This window comes from Leiobunum rupestre, chromosome 5, assembly GCF_980474605.1.
Source record: "Leiobunum rupestre chromosome 5, qqLeiRupe1.1.hap1, whole genome shotgun sequence".
NCBI classification, from domain to species: domain Eukaryota; kingdom Metazoa; phylum Arthropoda; class Arachnida; order Opiliones; family Sclerosomatidae; genus Leiobunum; species Leiobunum rupestre.
This window is the reverse complement of record NC_143388.1, coordinates 11,068,394-11,084,314: the sequence shown is the minus strand read 5'-3', so window position 1 is coordinate 11,084,314 and position 15,921 is coordinate 11,068,394. Positions and strand designations below refer to the sequence as shown.

Here is a 15,921-nt window from a genome sequence, read left to right as displayed (position 1 = left end):
TTCGAAATTTTGTTAATTTATCTGTTACGCAGAGCTTTAGAATTATCCCCTTTCTGTGGTTGCAATTAACAAAAATGTAGTATTAGAAGCCTGTTTTAACAAATTAACAGTGCTTTAGGGGTAGAGTTTCACGGTAGTTTATTAGGTATGACTGTAAGTCTATCAAGTTATAAAATTAATTGTTTAATGACTGTTACTGGCAATAGCATAGATTTACTAATCATGGACATATAAATCTTTGCGTGGATTCACTAAAATCATTTTTCGACTCGTTAAGCTTGGGTTAAAAATGATAATTTTTATTTATTTGAAGAAACGATTTATACTCCAAGTTTTTCAAAATGAAATAGAATGGCTACATGCTTTTCTGAGCGGACAAAGTGAGTTATTTCTCGGATTTCTGCGTCCATATAATTACGTAAACGCATACCGGTTTTAACATTGGTGAATCGCAAATTTAATAGCGCAAACGTTATTTTTATCCAAAGCTTCATTCTTATCAAATATTGCGCAAATATGGCGTGAACCGAGTAAACGTTAAACAAGCCAAGTATTCAATTTCACGAAAGAGATATTTCTGTTCTTTCTTTTGAACTTTATTTTTTTACTTTTCAACGAACCGTCTGTCGAAATTTTCAAGAAACCGGTTTTTACTAAATGTTCCTATTCATAGAAAACCGTTGCGATATTTTCAAAGGTATCTTTGTGTAAAAAAATCTTAAAATGCTATCTCTAGCTATACGAAAAGGGTATATAATATATGCCGGTTTTAGGTAAATTTGGGTGGGTATTTCTTTAGACAGATTTGTTGAAAGATGTAGGTGTGGCGATGAAATGTCATTTTGAATTATTATGTCTCATTATGAGTCTTTAAAGCCAGATGTCTAGTTGTCATTCGGCACGTGAAATAGTGCGTTGTAGCTAGAATGTCCGTAACAAACTTCTATTTTCAATAAATCAATTAAAAATAAACACATAATTTGATTTCAAAGAAAGTTATCATTAGATTGAGCATAATTACGAGTTATTTATATCAGGGTTGTCAAAAAAACCGGCTTTTTTAATTTAAAAATCCAGTATGGTTAAACCGGTTAAAACCATTAATAGAAAAATGCTCAAATTGCTTATATCTAGCCCTCATTACTTCGAAAATGCTCAAATTGCCCGATTTCAAAATCACGTTTTTGAGCGTGACAGCTAGGAGCAACAAACACAAGGAGAATGCAGCTAGCCGTTAAACACGCTAACGAAGGGTTGTGTACGAATTTCATTGGACAAGCGTCACGAGCCTTTACGTTAAACGTTTTACGGGCGGGGGGAAGACAATTTCCGAATTTTCCCCTTCCGACGGCAGCCGGCGCTAAAGCGTCTAGCCAATGAAAAATGTACACAAGAAAATCCACGACTTTTGACGGGTTGCGTTCTCCTTGTGCGGGGTGTTGTGTTTGTTGCTCCTAGGTGACAGTACCTTTACATTGTGAGGTGTAGCAGAGTTATTTACCTGCTTTTATACGCTAACATGGCGGCGTATTTTCACGCACAAAATGAATTTTAAGATCCCCTAATTGCTCATATCTAGCTCTCATTACTTACGACAAAAAGTGAAGGTTAAGTTTTAGTTTTTCAATATTTCTAATTCATTTCTCAATTTTTTTAATAAAAAAGTGGATTTATGCATGGATTTTTTCGGTGGTTAAAACTGGTTTAAACCAGGGTGCTTTAAACCGATCTGGCTTGTTCTTGGCAACCCTAATTTATATGCATTTTTAAACTATGTAACTAGACGTTTTTTAATCAGCCTTAAATCAATATGCTGAAACTTAAATAACTTATAGCTAGTCATATTAGTTTCCAAAATTAATATTGTCAACAACGTTGTAGAGTTAACAGAGCAGGCAGTTCGCCTCTTGATTCCCGGTAGATAAACCACGCCCCTCTGCCAAGGGGGAAGACACTACAGTAAGAACGCAAGCCGCATCTCTCGGTGTAGGCGGAGAATCTTTTCATGAAATCATGAAAACAGATGCTATAGTTGCGGCTGCATATTCTCCGCTAACCTATATATTAATTCTTGCTTTAGTAGATCGAAGTTAATAAACCGTGAAGGAAATTTGAAACCATATTCATAGACTGCTATTATAATATTGAAAGAAAAAAAGACATTTCCATTAGTGACGTCCCATTCCATGCTCCACCCATTTTTTAGAGATGATTGTTCGTATTTCCGACAGACACTTCACCATTGAATGCGTCCTTAATTCGTTGTGAGATCTACTAGAAAGACTCCATCTACAGGCGATTTCCTGTAACAATAATAGTGTTTCGCGAAGGACCAAAGCTTTAACGGTTCCGTTGGGTTCCCCCATACCGCTTCACCGCGCAGACTTAACCTGTCTCTACGCCGCGGGAACGACAATTTGGTAACCCAGACACCCTCAAAAAGCGTTACTATGGTTACTGTAATTTAAGTATGGGTTGCGGTCGTGTGCCGTAGGGGACCCTGGCCCCATCCCTTTTCCTCGAAACAACTTTTCCCAGGCCGTGTTCGAGCGCGTGGCTGCTCGAGTGTGTTTCCGTTACACGAGCGACATACAGTTTTTATTATCTTTTAAATAATTTCTATTTTTATGAGTATAAAATAGTACACGTCTTTTTATTAGACTTTTGGGTGTCGCTTTGGTTGTGTTCGCACTTCGCATTTTAGAACTTTTACAGTTTAAATCAATGGCATACACGAGAAATGCGACATGATTTCAATTTCAATTTGTAACTTGGATATATCCGAATTAATTTGCTTAATATCGTGTATCAAATAATCTAGCACTACTCTAAACACTTAATATCTTAGTCCAAAAAACACTTAATATCTTAGTCCTATAAACACTTAATCTATCAGTCCTATTAACACTTAATATCTTAGTCCTATAAACACTTAATCTATCAGTCCTATTAACACTTAATATCTTAGTCCTATAAACACTTAATATCTTATAAAATATTATAAACCCTTAATATATTTAAAGCCTATTAGCACTTAATATATTTAAGGCCTATAAACACTTAATATATTTAAGGCCTATTAGCACTTAATATTATTTAGGGCCTATTAGCACTTATATTTAGGGCCTATAAACTCTTAATATATTTATGACCTATACACACTTAATATCTTATTCTGTCTTACACGTACTTAGAAAAATAATCGAGGATTATCTTTTTGTCATTTTGCAAATTATCAACCTTAAACTAGTCCCTTATTTAATGGCTTAAAGGCGGTCTGGATTTTGGAAAACCAGACATCAATCATCCATTGTTTGATTACCTTAATTATCGCAAATTTTCGGGGATTAAATGGGGTAATTAAACTGCCCTCCTCTAGAAATTATAATACGTCGAAATTAATATTGCCATTTCTCACAACAAATCGCGTACGACACTTCAGCGAACATCCTCCTCCTCCCCCCCCCCCCCCCCACTATTCAATATTACCTTAGCAATTCGTAAAATGCAACTAAGGCGAAATAACGCGCCAGTTTTCAACGATACTTTGTCATTATTTCGCCGTTAGACGGCGCCTTGACTCTTTCCAAATCGCTCTGGTCCGGATGGCCTCACGGTAAACGAAGGTTCAGTTTCGGCGCATTGTCCTCGTGACCTCCGTAAAATAGAGACTCAAGATTTAATATCGCCCTATTAATCACTAATGGAAATCGAATCTCATTCGAGCTCCTTAATTTTGAGTGTCAGCCGATTTTCTGCGACCCCGTTTTGAGGTAATTCGATTCGAATCCCGAAGACATTTCGTCTCCTATTTTCCAGCTTGTTCTTTCAGCCTGATTTTCCAAATTCTTTAGCTTTAAAAAACCGCCCAAACATTTCTTAAATACGTTTAATGTAGCCACATAATTTTTATTTGTAAAACTGAGGTAGTAGTCACTTAATTAATCAGGTGTACAAATCAAAGGTAATCTCGGATTGTTTAAGTCTTTTATCCATAGATATAAGAAATTTATATAAAGGTCTAGATAAATTTCGGGGCATCTAAGCCTAACATAAAATACGGAATCGACACCTAGCAGACACCGAGGAAGGCACGTGACCAAGAGCGCGAGCTCTCTTAGCATTTTAGTACTAAGTGTTTGACTTTCCGCAGGCCGTTGTCTTTAGACACCATCTGTTGGTGACTTTTAGTATAATTTTTAAGCAGGAAATTACAAAAAATTATTCCAAAATCAATAATTTAACGGTACTGACGAGTCCCAAATAGGACGAAACCGGTCTACCGTTGGAAATTCTGGCTATTTTATTTAATTTAATTTAGTTTTTCACTCGAAGACCTATTTGGTCCGAGTATCGCGTCATTTTGTTTGCTCGAAGACCTATCGGTATACGAGCTATTAGTAAGTTTTTAAATTTCTTGAAATTTGTTTAGGGTTTAGCTTTATTATCCCTTTTCATAATGGAATAAAGGCTGGGCGAATAACCGAATTAACCGAATAATTCGATTGAATATCGAGACGAATAACAGTCTCGATATTCGCTTCACGCCTTTTTTGGTATTTGATCGAATATCGAATAGCATTTGTATTATTCGGTAATTATTATTCGTTAAATAGTCGGCGAATATTCGTTAAATATTCGGCGAATATTCGTTAAATATTCGGCGAATATTCGTTAAATATTCGGCAAGATATTCGGCAAATATTCGGGAAGATATTCGGCGAATATTCGGAAGATATTCGGCGAATATTCGGAAGATATTCGGCGAATATTCGGAAGATATTCGGCGAATATTCGGAAGATATTCGGCGAATATTCGGAAGATATTCGGCGAATATTCGGAAGATATTCGGCGAAAAAAAAATTACCCTAAAAAGTTAAAATGTGATTTTCTTATTTAATACCGATATATACTTTAATATTGTAGTACCAAAGATTTGTACTCTAGTGATATTTTAAAATAAAATGTATTTTTTATTTTTGGATGCTCAATGGTACTTTAAACTGATACAATTCTACCATCTAGATATTAATTGTTTTTTTAATATTTAGACTATTAGATCTGTTATTCGACAAATATTTGGGTCAATATTCGGTATAGTATTCGGCGAATATTCGGTATAGTATTCGACGAATATTTGGGCCTATTATTCGATGAATATTCGATAAGGTAATATTTGTACTAAGCCTAACTATTCTTTATTTGGTTCAAAAACTACTATCCGTCTCGGTATTCGATTAGAAATTTATTGGGTATTCGATATTCGTCTCAATAGGGTAAAAATGCTATTCGTCCAGCCTTAGGAATAATCTACTTATTCGCTAATTTTATCATCCTCAATAATTTAAGGATTCTTTTATAGAATTCTCAAAGGTTTGTTTGAAGAAACCGCACATTTGGGCTAGTTCCGCACAGAGAATCCAACACTGAAATTCTCTTAGGAAAAAGGTTAGGTATATTCCCTTTGGTTCCAATCCTTTCTTTCTCCATTGGAGCGGATTTAAGCGGGACTGCTCAGAGGGTCAAGTCAGTTCCTCGACTCTGCAGCGCTTCGAGCCGCTTTAGGGGCGATTAAATACCTTCAGCTCAGTTTGGATTTCGCTGAAGAAGGAAATTTTTATGCCAACAGAATCGGTTTCACCCTCTTACGCCCAATTACTCCACGCCATAGGCTCGTGTCTTCCGCGTGAACAGGGGTATTATACACCTCCCTGTCTACTAGTGTCTTCCTCGATGGTAGATTTTATCAGGCTGTACCTATACGAGAGATTTGGCAGCGGATTCGTGTTTTTCTGTTCGCAAAGCCTTCAACTTGGCACGTGTTATCAACTTGGTGAAATCTACTCTCGTCTTGATTTCCGTTTGTTGGTGACGCGAAAGGCATTCCCCATCGATTTTTGAACGAAGTAGACGTATATAGGACGTCTAAGAACCGCAACTATTTTCGTCTCCATAAGTGCTTTGCCGCCGATACCGGTAGTTTTCCATTGATTACCGTTAGAGAGAGCTCAGAAACATAATATATTGCCAAGAATGTATTTATTTATAGATAGGGAGAATGTTAGGACGATACGTGGCGATCATGGTCGAGTTTTCCCCTCCCCCGTGTCAACATAGTAATGATCCAAGACTCTAATAAATACTAGTAGAATTCATGATATTTTATTTTTATTTTTATTTTACTTTAATTAGTTAATATTTCTTTTACCGGTTGCAATGCAGGTTACAAGGTTGTTCAAAATGAATTTTGAAAATGCAAAATGCAAAATACCATTTTCTAGGAAACTATTTGGCATTTTACATTTTGCATTTTGTGGGTTTGGTATGTGGAAATGCTTTTCAAAAAAGTTATACCATCATCGCAGCTCTAGTAGAGAAAGTTCGTCTGCTATTTACTCCCAAGCAATCATAGATGGCGATACTCAGCTAGTCCCTTACTCAGAAGCAGACGAACATTCGTACAGTGCCACCACTTCAATTAATTAATTATTAATTAACTATTGATTCATTATTAATAATTAAAATATAGGAATTTAAAAGTAAACAGTAAGAGTACCTTTGGAAAAACATTTTGCATTTTATATTTTTATTTTGAGCTACAAAAACCGTTTTACATTTTGCATTCAGAAAAACCAATTTTCAAAATTAATTTTGTATTTTGCATTTTGAGTTATGGAGAGAGTATTTTTCATTTTACATTTTAGATTTTGAGTTATGGAGAAAGTATTTTGAATTTTGAACAACCCTGGCAGGTTATAAATTATAACTTTAATTTTAATCTAGGCTTATCAGAAATTAAATATTTTAATGTTGGCCATTTGGAATTATTTAGGCCCAGAAAGAACCATTTACTTAAGTTTTGTCAAAGAACACTTATTAAGCCTAATGATTTAGTCTGATGTTGACCAAATATGCGATTAGTTCTAAGTAAACTTTTACTGCGCGAAAGATAGGGAAACTGGCACACTTATATAAAAATAATTATGAACTTATGGTGTTACTATTAAAAAAACCTATAATCGAAATTATAGGCCAAAATAAATTGAATTCAATTCTACCAGGAATCCATACCTCTACTTGGAATGCTTATCCTGCCATATCGCGTATGGTAAGATCACTCTGACGGCTTTGGCCCCGCCTACAAGATAAAAAAATCCCCTTTCACGTAGTTGTTTGTTAAGTTAACATAGTGTCGTCAAAAAACCGTCAGCCACATCGAGACGAAAATCTGCCGCGATAAGTATTCCAAGTAGAGGTATGGATTCCTGGTTTTGTCAAATAGACGAGACAAAAAACACTTATTAAGCCTAATGATTTAGTCCGATGTCGATCAAATATGCGAGCAATTCTTAGTAAAATTTACTACGCGAAAGATAGGGAAACTGGCACACTTATATAAAAAATAATTATGAACTTATGGTGTTACTATTAAAGAAACCTAATATAGAAATTATAGGCCAAAATAAATTTAATTGTTTTTATTAATCTCGAGGTAAATAGAGGTTAGAGGGCCAAGTCTTCAAGCAACTTATGACTCGCATTATTTAATTTAAGATAAATTCATTGTTAATATAATTATATTTAAATTGCAGCATCATTAAGTAGTTAAATGAAAATAACAATTACTTGTTTAGTACGCTAAATGATTCCAATTTAGAGTTCCCAACTAATAAAGTAAGAGTAACCTCATGCGTGAATAATAAACAAGAGCAAGCTAATGCGTATTCTCCCGAATGAAACCTAGCTGCAGGTATGAGGGCGGCGAAATCGGACGTAGGCGATTCCTTTTCGTATATTTTAATTTGAATTCCGTGACACGCCATAAAAATGAGAACGGACCCTTTTCGAAAACGCTTTAAATTGCAAACTTGAGTTATAAGCTTTTTTCTCCTTCTTTTGTGCTCGGCAGAGGGAGTCGGGAGACGGGATAAGTTTTTGTCATATTATCCTCGTTTTTAGTTCCTAGAATATCCGAGAGAGGGCGGTGTTCTTTCTTTCGGTTCACAAAACTTCTTTCATTGTTCCCCCTTTCGCAGCCCGGCTCGGCTGTTATTACGCCTATTTATATTTGCCCAAAGAAGAGAATAATGCTTGTACCCACAGCGGTCGACGTCATTTCCAACCCAGCATCCTTTTCGGGTTTTTTTCGACGGATATTTATAATCCGGGCTTTGACCATCGGAAAATAGTTTTTTTTTATTACTTCAGGGTTTCCACACGCCAGGGAAACGTCAGGGAATTTTAAGAATTTGTAAAAATTCGGTTAAATGTCAGAGAATTTTAAGAATTTGTAAAAATTCATGGAAATGCCAGGGAATTTTAAGAATTTGTAAAAATTCATGGAAATGCCAGGGAATTTTAAGAATTTGTAAAAATTCAGGGAAATGCCAGGGAATTTTAAGAATTTGTAAAAATTCAGGGAATTCCATTTTATCTTGACACTTTTTGAACGTAATTTTACTCTAGATCTATGACAAATTTTATGATTATCATTAATTTTCTTGAAAGTTTGGCTAATTTTTTCAACATTGCAATAACCTTTTTACTGAAATATAAGTCCATTTTAATTTATTAATTTCTGATAAAAGTAAAATATAAAAAACAATTTCGCCTTAAAAAGTCTGAGAAAATCTCTTAAAATGGTCAGGCAGGGTTGCCACCGTACCTGGAAAACCTGGAATTCCTGGAAAAGTCAGGGAATTGGAATATAGGTAAAAAATCAGGGAAAAGTCAGGGAATTTTAAAAATTAGTCCTAAAATCAGGGAAATGCCAGGGAATTTAATTTCAGTTGCAAATAGGAAACTTTTACTAAAATATAGGTTTAAAAATAAAAAATCTTGGCACAAAATAAATCAGGGGAAATCTCCGGAGATGGTCAGAGAAAACCTGGAAAAGTCAGGGAATTTGATTGTGAAAAAGCTGTGGCAACCCTGTCAGGGAATATGAATCTAGAAATTTTGTGACAACCCTGTACTTTGTTTTTGGATATTTTAAATTTTTTTATTGCCGTATTTTCAAGGACGAGTGTTAACGTAAGTCTAGTATAATGACTCCCTATGTCAGAATCAAAGGAAATTTATTTCGATAATAAACACCCTATATGAAGTTGGTAACATAAGTAACGTACCAACTGTAGGTTTGACACTTCTCACTTATTTAACGCTTATTTTCTTAGCAAAATTTTTTTTCGGCATTTATTACGACTTGAACTTGCAACATAGCTGGGAGTAGTATATTTCACCTTGGACATATTTAAACACTAGGGGCTCTATGCTGAACTAAACTTTGATGGGGCAATAACTGTGAAAATCCATTCGGTGATAAATTTTGCTAATTGTAATACCTAATGCAATTATGTTATTTACGGTGGTACCTAAGTTATCCGCCATCTGGTGGCCTCACTCGGAACTAACGATTTTAGCAGAACAAACAATCACATAAAACGCAGATTCAAGCTGCTACATATTTAGATAAATTAAACGTTTAAAAATACAATAAGGAGGAAACCATATTCAAGGTTGGTTGAAAATAATATTTAACTTTATTCTAATTTTTTTTTTACTAAAAACGAAAAAAAATATTTATCCCAATAAAGATTTCCAAACCACTTTTGTTGTACTATAATGCCTCGGAGTATTAGCCTAGCCAAGAACTAATTTACGCGTAAATTAGTTCTTGGCCTAGCTTATTATTATAATAAAAATACAAATCACAAAATGCCTGAAGATGGCATTAGTATCGTAGACGCCTAACTTTTAAATGTATATTTATTTTGTTTATTAAATGGATTACCAGCTAAAAAAAGAGTACTGTGAAATAATAATAAACTAAACGCCACATATTATTTATATTTTTTAAAATAAGGAAAAAATTGATTAAAATGAGAGCAATTTTTTTTAATATTCTGGTTTTCTGATAAAGACTTACACCCCAATATTAAAAGTTAGCTTTTATTTTAATACAAATTTATCTCGTCATACTTATCATTATTATGTTACTTAGGGTATAAATCAATTTTATAATATTCAAATTCCTCAGCTTTCCCCCAAACAACTTTTCGCGAACACGCGTTTGCACTTCACTATATTAAAATTTCTATAAATAAAACCCAACGATCCGTCCTTCATTACGTGGAATTAGCCGAGTAGAGGAGTATGGGTAGATAATTCTTCCCATTGTTTTAGCTTCCTCTCGACCTCCATCTTTTCATCAACATAGCGGCGTTCACCTTGCTTTTAATTTAATAGAAACCCGGCCATTATAGGAATGCCCTACTAATAAAAAAGAAAATAAGTCCAAAAATGTTCCAAGGAATTGTCTTCGAAATAGGGGTTTATTATAACGCCGCGAGAGAATAATAATACGGTAATGAACCCAACGAGAAACCGCGTAATGTGAACGCCAGTTTCATAGCCCGCCATTTGCCAAAGGCAGGTAAAAATGAATTTTATCTCAGTTCCCCGCTAAAACAAAGGAGAGTTCTTTGGTTAATATTCTGGAAAACAATGTTAAGGAACCTTCTCGTATTTTCCACACGGTTGGTTTTACTTTCTTCGCCATTTTTTACCCCACTTTTCTTCTAGGGGTCTTTTTCGTCTTTTAAATATATTTCCGAACGCTCCCGCTGAACCCCCGCGTAAAAAGCTGGACGTTAAAAAGAGAGAGGAGAAGAAAAAAACACGCTACGCGTCCGCCCCCTATCGGATCTTTTCGGAAGCTAGGGGGCTTCCGAAAAAGGACGCAAAAACTTTGCACGAGTCGTCAGGAGCGCACGTGAAGTTTCGGCGTGGATTTACTCCCCCGCCACCCCCTCACTTCTCGATTCTGTTTCGCATTGCTAAGCCTTTTCCCGTCATAGTGTACTCATCGAAAATGATTTTCTCGTAAATTGCGCGGGAGAAAGTACTAGGACTATTGATTCGTGACGCGTTTTTTTTTTCGCTTTTGAGGAAAACGGATGCGCGATTATTTTATCGTCGTACGGCTGGACAAGCGTCTCTATTTACGATAGTTCACGTGTTGGAGTCGGTCCTTAGAAACTACTGTTTATAACTTTATTCAGGAAGAAGTTTCGGGTAAATGTTTTTCATTGGAATATTTATTAATTTCTTAAATTGGACTTTTCCTCGCAAACCCAATTTCCTTCGAATTCTGTCTTTTATACGGTAGTGCATAAGCCTTTGGCCGGTTTGATAATCGAGAACAATGTTGGTCTAAGTTACCTTCGCTAATTGAAGTCGAACTTCGCGGGATTATTCGCGACTTTCGCGAGGTGTTGTCGCGAGAGGGGGCGTCGAACGAACGCGTCAAACGCTTTAATACCCTTCAAAAATCTAATAACTCCAAGAAAGCTCTCCCTCGTTCGCGAACTATTCTCGACGCGGCCGCTGGAAAATCGGTGCCACGCGGGAATAGTTTTGAATCTTCGACAATCGAGGGAAGCTAAAACTTTCGAGCTTCGAAGGAGAATCCATTATAACGGGCTAAATCAATTACGTCCTAGGCGTTCTCTCCCGCGTATTATTATGCTGGCCGTGGAGTTGAGGTATTAACGGGCGTCCGATCGAAGGAGAGCTGACCGATATGGCCGCGGTGAGCGATTGGAACGCGGGCAAAGCGGCGTTCAGCGGGAAATCACTGAAGGGACGCGTGGCTCGAGTGTTGTCTCATTGTTGGACCCCGTCTCTGAAGCTGGGCGGCAGCGTCCACGTGGTCCCGGACGCTCATCTGTACGCCTCGTGGGATGACAATTCTCATTACAGTCGCGCCCGACTCTATAAATCTTGCAGATGCCCAGTCTCTGAGAGACTCTATCCTTACCGCTACGCTAGATTCACCATCGTCAAACACAAACGACTCTGCAAAGGTAATTCAATTTGCTTTCCCGTTCTCGACAGTCCCTAAACCCCGACTACGGGCCCCTGCCCCCCCCCCCACTCCCCTTAGATTGCTGTTTATAAGTCGCCCATTGCGCCCTTAAGGGCACGAGAGTGGGTACAGTCTGTCTATAATGAGTTTTGTAGCGCTTTGTTTCATCTATTCGGGACGAACGACTTCATTTCCCACGGGTTCTTGATGAACTTAAAACTGATTCATTAGTGTCCGAGGCAAAAGCCCCTTAAATGATTTATTGACTTCTGGATTGTTTGCCAACTTGGATTCTTAAAATTCAAGTACCATCTAACTTGTAAAATTGTACGTCCTTAATTATATCCTGTTTCGTTTTTTGGTTGAAAAAACACCCTTTATTAAGTTTGTCATAGCGTATGACGTCATTCAATATTTCAAAATTTTTCGTACATTTAATAATATAAATAGTATGAAATTTTACATAAATTTCGTAATAGAAATATAATAAAATTTGACGTAAATTTCATAATAGAATTAGTATAAATTTTATGTAAATTTCGTAATAGAATTAGAATGAAATTTTACGTAAATTTCATAATAGAATTAGAATGAAATTTTACGTAAATTTCGTAATAGAATTAGAATTAAATTTTACGTTTATTTAGTAATAGAATTAGTATAAAATTTTACGTAAATTTACTAATAGAATTAGTAGGGAATTTTACGTCAATTTCGAAAAAAATTAGAATGAAATTTTACGTAAATTTACTAATAGAATTAGTAGGGAATTTTACGTCAATTTCGAAAAAAAATAGAATAAAATTTGGCGTAAATTTCGTAATAGAAGTAGAATAAAATTTGGCGTAAATTTCGTAATAGAATTAGAATAAAATTTGGCGTAAATTTCGTTATAGAATTAGAAAAAAATTTGGCGTAAATTTCGTAAAAGAATTAGATTTTAATTTGGCGTATATTTCGTAATATAAATATTATAAAATTAAGTGTATTTCGTCTAATAAATTGTACAAAATTATACGTATAATAATAATTTATACCCGTAACTATTTTTAGAATATTTATTGTGAAGCTTTCTCAAATTAAAATCAACAATCCTTTAAAAATCGATTCCCCTGCTTGCAATTTTACCATAAACCCTAAAAGAATGGTTTTTCTAATTTGAGGACATTCAACTTTGTGTTTGTTATGCATAAATTGATCTATTTTGATTGAAATGCTTGTCGAAATCGATCCATTTTTTCCTTTAACTCCTTGAAATTAATAACTTATAAATGAAAGCCTAATAACTGGAAATGACCTATTTTTGGTCTATTATATCCTTAAGGTCGGCTTCTCATTTAGCGTGTAAACGTTTCTACTGAAATTTAATGACCCGTAACTATTAAATACCGCTATGCGAAGCTATTTTCTGGGTTTCCTCCCTCAAGCAATTATTATAAATATTTCGCGTTAGTATAATTATTCCTTAGAGACTCGTATCGATTTCTTAGGTGCCAATTCCTGCCGATAGAGGGAGTCTTCAGGCACTTAGAAAGACCCCCTCCGACCCCCCTCCAAAGTATATCATTGGAAGAGTCCCATTTATGTTTCTTTGACGTTGCCATAGTTACTGTTATTTGATAATGTCATCGATATTAAGTTAATACGGATTTTTTTCGGGTGCGATAAGACTAATTCATTTCGCTGCATTTTTTATGGTTGTCCGAAGACTGGTACTATTTCCTGGCTTCCAAATAAACTTTAATCAAGATTGATTGAGTGATTTGTCCAAAGTTTTTTTTAGCCGTTGGAGGGCGCTGTGATCGATATATTAGCTTCGTTCCCGCTTGTATCTCAAAGGCACACGCGAGACTTTATTTAATGGTTTTTGTACCAAGCGAGCTCTATCTAACTGCGCTTGTTACCAAATTTTATTTATTGAGAAAGTTGGCTACCGCACTTTATACCTAGACTGTTAATCTGTTATCCGGCATGGCACGTGTCGATTCGGAATATTTGGGGGAAAACAGCTTAGACGCCATCTGTTGGGTGAAACAGATTTTCTCTCGATTTTTCAATTCTTAGTACCACACTTTTGCATTAACACTCGGCTGTAGTTACCGGTTACGTTTTTTACGTATCTTTACCAGAAAGTCGATGTAGCTATTGGTCGATGGACAGGTTGGCAGTAGAGCCTAGCGCCGAACCGCCGCCGCCGATAAATTTTGTCCTCGCCGCCGAAATTTTTTGAGTTTTCCTACGTAACTTAATTTTTGTTTCTTTCAAAAACATTTAGTATTTTTTTTTAATTTTAAAGGGGGGGGGGGGGGGTAGCTCTTTTAAGCCGCCGCCGCGCCGCCGACAACAATTAACGCCGCCGGGTGTTTTTCGCCAAATGCCAACCGAAATTAAATCTGCGCAATGCTCTAGTTTGCAGTACTATATACTTACAAGGAGAGTACCCGAGGTGTTTATTGCCGATTTTGTTCAAAGTCGGCCGTAATGTAGACCTATATGAGATATCAAATTTCCCAAAAGGAGACGTTGCACTTCTCATTCCATTTGCCATGGCAACAGAAAATGATCACTTACAACCAAAATAAGATTTTTCCCTTATTTTACCAAAAATTTGTTACAAATTTACCTAAATGTGGTCCAAATTACACATTTCATGATTTTCAATGTTTTTAAAATTTTCGTAGCTAGGACCCTGTGAAACCGAGAAAATCCCATGCTTTTTTAAATGGAGATATTTTGGTTTTAAGTGATCAAATACATTTTCGGTTGCCATAGCAAATCGAATATGTAGTGCCACTTCTCCTTTTGGGAAATTTCATATCTCATATAGGTCTACATTACGCCCGACTTTGAACAAAATCGGCAATAAACATCTCGGGTACTCTCCTTGTCAGTAGCAGTATTAATTTCTTTACTTAGAAATAATTCAAAATAATGAAATATTTAATTTTAAACAAGATTGTTTATTAAATGTAAAAAGTTAACTATCGGTGTATTATCGATTGCAATAAAAAAACTGTTAACGCATTTTTATGATATATTATAAGTGCTTTACAACAACATAAGCCAATTTTATTATTATTTCACAGTACTCTTTGAATTGTGAAAATGCAGGTAATATATTAGAATTATCTTTATGTTGGGTGACCCAAAAGCAAATAGTTAAATTTTGAATGATTTAGTTGCCAGAGTATTATGGTACTTATTCTGACTATTCAGAATATTAAAATTTTCATCAAATCAAAGGTCTGTGTTTCCATAAGTCTATATTTAATTATGTTCCATAAGTCTATAATTAATTATTTTCCATAAGTCTATAATTAATTATTTTCCATAAGTCTATAATTAATTATTTTCCATAAGTCTATAATTAATTATTTTCCATAAGTCTATAATTAATTATTTTCCATAAGTCTATAATTCTAATTATTTTCCATAAGTCTATAATTAATTATTTTCCATAAGTCTATAATTAATTATTTTCCATAAGTCTATAATTAATTATTTTCCATAAGTCTATAATTAATTATTTTCCATAAGTCTATAATTAATTATTTTCCATAAGTCTATAATTAATTATGTTCCATAAGTTCGTTAATTAGTCGAAATAACGACTCATAACTGAGCGTAGAGGCGTACAATTGACGTCATACCCAAAAATTAAAGCGCCTCTAACGAGAAAAATACGCAACTTTAAACCGATTATCACGCGCTTCGGCTCCCTGCTCGAGCATAGTCTGATTTTAAAAATGGCACTAAGTAAACAATTAACACGTGCTAGATCCCTGACACACTTCTGTAAAACTGTGATAATAAACTTATGTATATACTTTATTGTCAAATATTTATTTGACCACATATGGAAAGTGGGAATTGACGAAAACCTGACAATTTAACGCAAATATGAAGTGGGGGTATAGTCAGAATAATATATTTACTGACTAGGCTGTTAGGTAATGTTTTTTTCGCTTACATTGACGCCAAAACCAATTTGGGACTGTTTTAGGCTGTCGACGCGGTCTCCCTCGCATGTACAGATTCGGATATAAGTTTA

General features: G+C 35.2%; 1 protein-coding gene across 8 annotated transcripts in view; it reads left to right on the top strand.

The window, feature by feature from the left end:
* Window positions 1-15,921, top strand: part of raskol (Ras GTPase-activating protein raskol) — a 192,299-nt gene that overhangs the window by 109,967 nt on the left and 66,411 nt on the right. The window lies entirely within an intron of this gene.